Below are 7,770 nucleotides of genomic sequence, written 5' to 3' on the forward strand. Positions count from 1 at the left end.
TTCTGAAGATGTTAGTATCTTCTAAACATTGACATCATCCAATACCAGTTACTAATACTCCCTTCCTCTGAGCTTTTTGTAGTTTGTAAATTCATATTATTTGTGTGTGTGAAATATAATCTTCCCTTCGATTGGCTTCTTATGTGGAGTGTGAACTTTTTTTAAAATAATTTTTATTTTTTTCATACAGGCGGCTCTTAGGAGGAGAGGTTTCAGCTCCAGGTTTGGATGCAGCTTCCCAGAATCTCCCAGTGATCCTCTTCTTCCTCCTGACATCGTCTTCCTCACTGTCTCCTCATCTTTTATAAATTATAGGAATATTTTTTCATGATTCCCCAAACATTGGCTGAATGTCTGCTTGTATGTTATTGCAATAAATACATTTTTATGAAAATGTTTTGTCTCTGTTTATTTTGTAAGATTTGAGTTTAAAGCTCTGACTACATAAAGGTTGACACAAATTAAATATTAAATAATTGTTTTAATGTTTCTTACTTATAAATCCAGAGCTAAGAAATAATGAAAAGTATCAACTCAAAAGTTGTTCATTATGTTTAGTCAGTTGAGTCTAATAAGTTATAATAAATAGGACACGATGGAGGGACCATGTCTCTCGGCTGGCCTGGGAACGCCTTGGGATTCCCCCAGAGGAGCTGGAAGAAGAGGCTGGGGAGAGGAAGTCTGAGCCTTCCTTCTGAAGCTGCTGCCCACATTACCCGACCCGGATAAGCGGAAGAAAATGGATGGATGGATAAATAGTCTCATTAAGGGGACAGAAATGTTAATTTCTAATTGGACAATCATACATCACTTATAAAAATGTGAAAAAAATATTGTGAGGTGTTAAACCATACAAGAGGATAAGGGGCCTGTAACATTTTTCCAACACCTACTGATGTACAAGATTTTTTTTTTTTTTTTTTTTTAGATTGAAGTCTGATTTCTGAGATTAAAGACAGAATGATTACTTTTTTTTCTTTCCCAAATCCTCTTCTGTAGGCAAACATTTATTTAGTTTAGCTTTTAATAATCTGGCAAATTATTTCAAACATTTCCTACCTGGTAGAAATCTATTTCTACCAGAAATAGATTTCTATTTCTGGTATCTATTTCCAGGTATTTGCCTGAAATAGATACTATCTATTAGCATATTGTATACAATAATTTTTGTTATATACCATATATACAATATATTGTATATTTATATTGGATAAATATACAATATTTATCCAAGATATTGTATATTTTGGATAACCTTTTTTGCATGCTTGTTCATGGCATACCGGATTATAATTGGTATGCTAATGCTATTCAGAAAGGAAAAACTTAAAGGGTTTGAATGACTGGCAGAATGTTGTAGTCGCAGTTTGAACGTCTTTTTAAACCAGAGCAGACTAAAGGTTGGTAAAAAAAAAAAAAATTCGACGGACTAGCCCTTTAGATATTTACTGAATACAGCATTTAGCGGTCATTAGCTTCATATAAAGTCGGAGTTAAAGGCTATCTGTGTGAAAGTATCATGATCAAATTAATTACATTTCGCTTTGGACGAGTGTAGAAAAACAAAGTGTGCTGGGCAGAGCATAATGTGTATGTGTGATACGGCCCCTGTGTCAGCCGGACAGAGAGAACTTCCGGGTCAGATCGATTGTCAACAATGAAATAATGAAAAGCTAAATTGACGGCTCGTTTTCTTTTTTTATTTTTGCAATTGCCGTTTTTCTAATTTCGTTTTAAAAACGAAAAAACAAAAAAACACATGCTTGTTTTGTTTTTGCAATTTTATTTTGAAACGAAAAAAACCAAAGAACAAACCATACACGGATTGGGATTATAAGGTTTTTATGTTTTGTTTTTCTGACCATTTGTTCTCATTTCAGCATTTGTATATACCTGTTTGTCTCATAGTGATCCAAGTTTTAGCTTTCTAATAGCCTTCATGTTCAGATGGCCTAAACAGCTGTACTTGTGGGGTGTTCAAAGTTTGGGGTATTATACCTCCCTGATATGTCTGCTGGGTTCCCTGCTTTGTATGATGGTCAAAATGTTCTCTAATTCAGATGCACCTGAATGTGATACTTACTAGATTACGTCTTAAGGCCAATTCCTTGCATTAACTCTTTTTCAGTTTAATACAAAGTCACACCACAATTTTCAGACTTATTTTAAATGATGTGTTACTTAGTTTTAGCCTCTTACATAAAATCACATTAAAACACACAGAGGTTTGAGGTAACAACGCGACAGAAGTCATAGATCGTGATCGTTTGGGAATACATGCTCTGAACATGGCCGTTTCCAGAGCTGCCCCTCCGTTTGGGTTCCTTATTATGCACAGGCAAATGAAAGTCCCTCCACGAGTCTTAGAAAGTAACCAAAAACTTGTACGGTTGAGTAAGAATGGTGTTATGACAGGGCTCCTATTCCCAGCACTCCTGAGGCAGCAGTCAGACGAGTCATAAATATACAGGAGCATCTGTTTGAGTTTTACACCCAGACACATACAAGACTGTCCTACCCACCGGAAGGGCGTTGGCTCCGTTTCTCCCCTGACAACACTGACACGTCCCAGTGGGAGCCAGCATCGTTATGGCAACTGAGACAGTTGGATTTCCATATTCATGAATACTAATAGAGGTCCTGGGATGTAGCCTGAATGTTAAACTTTTTTTTTAAAGGGCATATGGTGGACAGCGCACTGAGAGGAGCTGGAGTGCATTTTTAATTTGTTTATGCATGTTGTTATAGGAAGGATAAAAACAGGGCTGATCATGCTGAGTGTTTGAGTCAGCTGATGGTTAAGGGCGAAGGAGTTGAGAGTTTTTGTTTGGTAGGTTTACGGCACTCCTGCTTTTCACAAGTAACGGACCTCACATGCTGCTTTGTTCTGCAAGATTTAATGTGTGTCGTTGAAATGTAGCAACAGAAATAATCTGCGTTTATCAGTCTGAAATCACACAAATCTGTTTTTTTTTTTAAAGAACCTGTGGAGTTGTGTAGGATCTCTGTAGCTGATGAATTGTGAAATCAATTTTTGCTGCTCGAGTCAAACCAGGCTGTGCTATTTTTGAACGCATCTCCTTAAGGAAAAGCACGTGACTTTTGACACACATCTAACTCTTCACCTGATGAGACTGTATTCTGGATAACAAGCTAAAATTGGTGAAAAAAGATTGAACTCTTTCTACCCACAATCTGTGCTTGTGCTTTACGTTTTAATCCCATTAACAGCAACACATCACAACAAAACTTTTATGTTCTAGGCTCTCGTCTTTTCTTACCTTTCCCTTCCATTCATTCCTCCCACATATCACCAGTTTTCATGCCTATCTGACAACACAAGCCCATCAGGGTTTCTGCTGCTTTTAAGCATGCCATTTATTTCAGATCACACACCTCAAGTAATTGCGAAATGTTGTCATCCCATTTAAAATGATAAGTGCCACCTTTCCTCTCAAAACAGAAAAGATGAAAGTACTCCTCCGAGCATTTAGTTTCTTGGTGCTGAGGCACACCCCCCCCCACACACACACACACATTCAGTGAAGTAATGGAAGAAAGAGGATTCCCCAGAGATTGTTGCTTCTCAAACAGGAGACATTTACAACTGTTCCAGCTCATCAGGCCCCCACTCTTCCCCCTCTTTCCTCTCTTCCAGCTCAGCACCATCACAGAGGGAGGAATACAGGTTAAGTTGTGTGAAATCACCGTGACAGTACATGCAAATTCACCGCAGCCCACCCACAATGGAACCTGTCACTCAGAGGGGCTTCCACCCTCCTTCTGTATACGCTTGAGCATATACCTAATCAAAATGTACCTTTTTCCTGGTGCCGTTGTGATACTAAAGCTCAGATCTGCTCAAGGCTGTTGGGATCCAGCCTGTCTTATTAATCGGATTGCAGTCGCTGGGCTTTTTTTTTTTTTTTTAACATGTTTTTGTCAGTAGTTTACTTATTTCTGCATGAATAAGTTTGAATTTGCATTCTCTCTTTTTTAAGAAACTTGCATAAACCTAAGAGCAGTCAGGCAATTAGGTTTAAGCCTGGCAAGAAAAAATTCTGCCTGCTCTTATTGTGAAAATGGGTGTTTTTTTATTGTTTTGTTTTTTTTTGCCTAAAATGTCTTACATGTTACTTTAATTCTAAATTTAGTTTTAAAATCCATTCAATGCTTTGCAGGATTAAATTATCATTTGTATATCTTTGAGAGGTGCTATGCTTTGCTTTTAAGATTCACTACAATCAACTTGCAAAATGGCTGTTTATGGTTTAAATTATGTGATGAGATCCTTTCCTTGCTGTGTCATCATCCTTCACATAGTCATTTTTTTCTTTCTTTTTACTATTTGAGTTAAGGTAGACATTTTTACTTTTGTTCTTGTTTCTGATCAAGCAAAAACAAAACCATCAGAGAGGATGTCAGCATTTCCAAGAAGAAAACTGAACAAATAGCTTGTTGTCCATGGACTCGTACAAACAAACTTCTTTTTGTTTCATAATAAAAGTATTCAAAGCCATTTTTGACATTTTGTCCAAATGTTCCTCTTGTTTCTATAGTTTAATGATTGTGGACACATTTTCTAAACATTGACTAAGGCAGATTATTGTTCAATTAATGGCTGGATTTTTTTTATTTAGTTCTATTTGGCCTCTAAACTCCACTACCAAGCAACAAGATTTCCTCTCTGTGGGGAAAAGCTGCTTACCTCAGTAGTCTTGAGGTCGGAGGTCAAGCCAACTCTTCTTCCAAGAAAATATTGACTCAGTGCAAGTAAGCAACTTAGGTTTCATGATGTACTTTATTCTTGTTTTTGGAGAGATGACAGGATATGAGTTTAGATGTGCGTTTGCATGATTTTAATGCTGCCATCTTCATCTTGGTATGAGCCCAAGTGTTTGTGTTTCTGTTTGTAAGTCAGTTAACCAAGTTAAGACTCAGACAAATTTGGTATGTGACTCTTAATTATTCACTCTGACACCCACCCTCTGTGTTACAAATGACTCTGTTGTTTCATTTGTCGGCTTGCCAACTTTAACTTCTTGAAGGACTGGATGAGAAGACTTGATGTTTACTTTATGTTTGTAAATGTGTATAAACCTCCATGTACCTCAGCTCCTGACCCTGAGCCAAGAAGCTGGTCAGTAACAACTAAACTTTTGTTGTAAAAGTACAAAACGCTGGAAGTATTTTGTACTTTATCAAGTTAAACAACAAGGAAAACAACAAGGTGAAAGAAAAACAGGGAGAATCGCCATCCATTCCATCTTCTTTTACAATCTGTTGCCATGCATTGAAAACGTTGACATATTGTTTAGGTTAGAATCACCAAACTGAAGGTGAACCTCGATTTCTTTTCTTGCAGTTTTGATTAGCCTCTTGGTACTTTATCTATTGATTTCTGGAACTTGCTGTAATTAATCATTTTGGAGAGGGGGCTGTCCCCTCTCGTTTGTTTGTCTGTAGCAGAAGCAAATGTTCAGATAGTGAAGTGGGCAAAGAATTCAAGCTGTGCTTGGTGTACATGAGACACTGGGACAGAGCAGAAAGAAGGAACAAATGAGAAAATGAGAGAAAACAGTTAATCCAGGATATTATTAGGTTAAGTTCACACAGCAGATCTTGATGCTTAATTCATTTTTTTATTCTTCCCAAAATTCAATTTTTTTCTTCTGTCTTGCATGGTCATTCTTGCTACTGATTCAATAGCAACCAGACTTTTGTGTGAACGTTTTCTGATGGACGTTTACAGAAGAAGAACATTGACGTCACACAGCAGAGCACCGTTTACAGAAGTAATAATGGAGGCCGCTGTGCATAGATCAATTTTAAAGTTATTCAGCAATGAAAACTGGCAGCATCGTAGCAAGATTATAGTATAAAGGAAGCTAATAAAAAGCACAACTAATAGCCTCTGTTTCAGAGGAGAGTAAAATCAGACTTTATGTTATCTACTATGTAAAATGCTATAACAAGTTTTAAGGCACTGAAATTGTTTGGCTTTTGGTCTTTGAAGTAAAAAAAAATCAGCACATTATAAAGAAATCTCCAAGCCACCAAGTGACATTTGAAGATGCATTTATCGAACTTGTGATCAGACTTAATCAGCAAGTGGAGCAGACAGACAGTGGGTGTACTGTGACTCAGCTCCTTGTGTCTGCGTCTCACCGTCTCCAGCCGCTCCCTGCAGTCCTAAACATTGATGGTAAAACCTTCTGCTCATCTTGATGACGCACACAACTTGTTCCAGTCATGAATTCACAGGGCATAAGGCTAGGTTGCACACCAACATTACCGCAGTCACACACACACACACACACACAAAACAAATGATCACAAGTTGACTGATGGGAGCTCCTAGTGCATCTGCCTCCTTCTTTGCGTACACCATGTTAAAGCTGCAGAACGCTTATTGACTTGACCCAGGGGGCTGATTCAGTGCTTGAATGAAGTGTTTGCTAATAGGTTCGCATTCGAATGGATGCATACAGAAACACATGGCACAAATAAACCAACTCTTTCTGTAAGTAAGCTCGCCTCTCCACAGAAATACAAAATGCTGCCACTCTCCTCCCTGTCAAGCAGAATGAGTGAGATTTGCCAAGAACAGTCTGTCAAAGGCAGAGGAGAGAAACAGTGAAAGACGTGCTTGTTAGCTCTTTTTCTAAATGGCTTTTTATTTTTCTCCAACTGGCATGAATCTTGCAGTTCAAACATGACGAATTGTTTGTTTTTTTATGCACAAGAAGGACATTGAGGAGAGCTGATTGAGTCAGACACCCAGTCACTTGTTTACATGCAACTGTCTCTAATCATCACATCATGAGAGAAACGGCCAATGTAAAGTTAAATGTAAGTTTTGGAGCTAAGAAAATAATATATACATTAAGAATTGTATATATGAAACTCTAAGGTCATGTGCTACACTATGAAAACACAGCATTCCCCATAACTGAGTAACAATGTTATTGATTTAAAAGCTGCTTTTGTCATTGTGTTGTCTAGATTTTGCAAGTGAACACTTTCTGTAACACATGCTGCTCTCTCACGCCATGTTTGAACTGTTGTAGAAAAAAAATGTTTTAGTTTTAAACGGCTTCATCTGACCGATTTGACCAATTTCTTTGTACTTGTCTAATTCACACCTTTACATTTCTTGCATCTCATTGTTCACTTTGCAGAAAGACGGTGTCTGATGTGCACTGTCCCAGTTCAGCTGTACGGCTATTCAAATGTACCATTTTTTTTCTCTCGCCAAATTAATCATTCTGAAGTTTTAATGCAGTCTTTCCGTGTAATTAATTTATGGACTGCAAAGGACTAGTCGGGTTTACAAAATGCAGTTTTTCATGAGTTTGTTTTGATTAAATGTAAGCGTATGTTGAGCAAATGCATAACCATAATTTTCATAGTTTGAATAAGAACGTCAGCCATGTAATCCAATCACAGTTCCTGTAAATCAAATTACTGAGGGAACGTGGCGTCTTCTCTGTTCAAGGTGGGAAAACTGAGCTGCGATCTTTGCTTAGAAATAACTTTGCTAATTATGAGTAAAAAAACTTACAAGAGAAGCAATGACAGTAATCCAAGACTCATCTTTAGATTATAATAGGATATATTATTTTATTTCCTTTCTTAAAAACAAACAAACAAAAAACAAAAACCCTTCTTGCCCGGATTCAAAAGTATAAATTGTGGCTATAGTTTTGTAACAGCTTCATAGTTGTTTATCCACAGCTTTTATAAAACAGTTTAAATTAATGTGCTGTA

The sequence above is a fragment of the Poecilia formosa genome, unplaced genomic scaffold (genome assembly GCF_000485575.1).
Source record: "Poecilia formosa unplaced genomic scaffold, Poecilia_formosa-5.1.2 Scaffold37, whole genome shotgun sequence".
In the NCBI taxonomy this organism is placed as follows: domain Eukaryota; kingdom Metazoa; phylum Chordata; class Actinopteri; order Cyprinodontiformes; family Poeciliidae; genus Poecilia; species Poecilia formosa.